General features: G+C 37.9%; 1 pseudogene; it reads right to left on the reverse strand.

Moving 5' to 3' along the window:
• Nucleotides 1–1,831: 1,831 nt before the first annotated feature.
• LOC118842098 lies at nucleotides 1,832–2,521 on the reverse strand (annotated as a pseudogene).
• Nucleotides 2,522–3,002: the final 481 nt, after the last annotated feature.

The raw sequence follows: 3,002 nt of genomic DNA on the forward strand, positions 1-3,002 counted from the left end.
AGCTTCCAGGCACAAGTCATATTTTGACAGCCTATCATGCTAAAAGCAAGGCTCAGGATTAACCAGGTGGGAATTTTCCTTTCCAGAAAGGAAATAGAACAATGGGGAATAGGGTCAGGAGGATCCTACCTAAGCTTTGCCCATGTCATCCCCAAAACTTTTCCCAGGCATAGATATCCACTTTTAGCAGTTCCTAAACTTTGTCATATGCCATTTTCTACTGTTGGCTTCATGACAATTCAGACAACTGTCCAGTGATCAAAACTCAATAGTAAATTACAGTCCCAGGAATTTCTACCTTAAATAGAAAAATTTCACTAACTACAACTTAGGGCTTGAATTTCTCTCCTGATGTTTCCCTAACAGTTAACATTTCATTTATTCTTATAAATTAAAATTATTCATATTCTGGGACTTCAGACATAGAGCAAATACCTGATAGTTGACTCATCATTGCTATGTTGAAGCTAAATCTTTAAACCACACTGTACACCTTTATAATAGCCAAGAATTTCAAATGAAAATTCAATATTATAGTAAACATTATTATTATTTATTTTATAACAAAGTACCATTAAATGTTTAACACTTTAAATGTTTAACAGTTGAATACAAGCCATTCCCCAATTGAGAAATGGTCAAAGGATATGAACAGGCAGTTTTCAGAGGAAGAAATTAAAGCTATCTACAGGCATATGAAAAAATGCTCTGGATCGCTGCTGATTAGAGAAATGCAAATCAAAACAACTCTTAGATACCACATCTCTCCTGTCAGATTGGCTAAAATAACAAATCAGGGGAATGATAAATGCTGGAAAGGATGTGGGGAAATTGGAACATTGTTGCATTGCTGGTGGAGTTGTGAGCTGATCCAGCCATTTTGGAGGGTGGTTTGGAACTATGCCCAAAGGGCTATAGAAATGTTCATACCCTTTGACCCAGTAATACCACTTCTAGGGTTGTATCCCAAAGAAATCATGCAAGCGGGAAAAGGACCCATATGTACAAGAATATTTATAGCAGCTCTCTTTGTGGTAGCCAAGAATTGGAAAGCAAAGGGATGCCCATCAATTGGGGAATGGCTGAACAAGCTGTGGTATATGAAGGTGATGGAATACTATTGTGCCATAAGAAATGGGGATGATGCAGACTTCATAACAACCTGGAAAAACCTACACGACATAATGCTGTGCGAGCGGAGCAGAGCCAGGAGAACGTTGTGCACAGCCACAGATATGTGGATTCCGTGAGGACCAACCCTGACATACTGCGCTTCTTTCAGCAACCTAAAGGGGCAAGGACAATTCCAGGGGACTCACGATGGAGAATGCTATCTTCATTCAGAGAAAGAACTGCGAAGTTTGAATACAGACTGAGGCACACTACATGCTTGCCTTTTCTGCTTCTCTTTTGTTTTTGTTTTTGGGGTTTTTTTTTTCTTGTTTGTTTTGGTTTTTTTTTTTTTTTGGTTCTGTTTCTTCTTTCTCATGATTCATTCCATTGGTCAAAATTCTTCTCCACGACTTTACTAGAGCATAAATTAATTCAATGCGAAGTTATACATGACAGTTATATGAGACTTCATGCCGTCTTGGGGAGGGAGGGGGGAGGGAGGGGAGAAAAACTGGAACTCAAAACTATGTAGAACCGTGTGTGGTAAACTAAAAATAAATAAAACACCTTTAAAAAAAATGTTTAACAGTTAAATGTTTATTTAAATGTTTATTATTAAATGTTTAACACTATTCCATTTCTCTCTCTAAAAAACTGAGCACTTATTTTTTATTTTTGTTTCACAAATAAGCTGACTGAAATAGTTGTTTTCTCTGGGCTAATCAAATAGACCAAATCCCATATCTTCATCAGATTCCTCTGATTCTTCCTTGGCTTCCACTTTGGCCAAAGTGGCAGTAGCAGGCATAGCAGCAGCTAGAGCACTGACCACAGAAGTGGCCAGTGAGAATGCCAAAGAGTCAGCCAGGAAGGCCTTCACCTTTTTAGCAAGTGGGAAGGTATACTCCTCCACAGCTACAGCCAAAACCCACTTGTACCCATTGATAATTGAAAAGAGTACTGATACAGGAGTTGGATAGCCCAATCTATGAAACAAAGGTGCAAAGCCTCCTCCGTGATGTCTAGAACTTCAGAGTTGCTAAGGTTGCCCTTGTCAAATGCCTGCTTGATGATCAACCCAAAAGAAAATAGGGAGATGTTTAGCATATTCAACAAGGTGGTCTCACTGGTGCCCACTTTGTCTCTAGTCTTAATCAGCTGCACATCACTCAGGATTCTGGTGGCTTATCTTCCCTGGATGTCTCAAAGATGCTTCAGGAATTGCTAAACAGGGTTTAAAGAAAATGTCACTCACACAAGAATGCCAGGGGAGAACAATTTTTTCTCTATTGGTGCATCCATTACCCTACTTAATAGGCTCCTCATTATCTTTTGCCTGGACTTTTGCAATGGTCTCATAATAGATCTCCATGCCTTTGGTATCACCTTTAATTAGTTCATTCTCCATGCAACTTCCAAATTAATATTCCAAAGTGTAGGTTTTGATCACTCTTGTAAAATGTACCTTTTGAGACAGAAGATATAGGTTCAAATTCCACCTCTGATATTTAGTATTTGTGTGACCTTGGATAAGTGACACAGTAGTAAACTCTGGGCCAACTTTCCTCAACCATAAAATGAAGAGGCTGGATTAGATGACCTGTGAGATTCCCACCACCTATAGTTCTTTGATCCCATGATATTCCTGCATTGGTACAGTGATAGCAATTAATTATAAAATTCACTGAAAGTATACATATCTGAAAGGATTTTTCAGTCCTTTCCTATTAATTAAAATTTCACTGCATTCAAATGTTCCACCTTTCTTAAGATATTATTTCTAAAATATTTAAGTACACTTATGTTGAAAATTACCATGTATATAGAGATGAATGCATACTATAGTTGGTGCTGAAAAGGTTAAGTTTCATCTATATTTATAGATGTCA

Source organism: Trichosurus vulpecula, chromosome 3 (genome assembly GCF_011100635.1).
Source record: "Trichosurus vulpecula isolate mTriVul1 chromosome 3, mTriVul1.pri, whole genome shotgun sequence".
NCBI classification, from domain to species: domain Eukaryota; kingdom Metazoa; phylum Chordata; class Mammalia; order Diprotodontia; family Phalangeridae; genus Trichosurus; species Trichosurus vulpecula.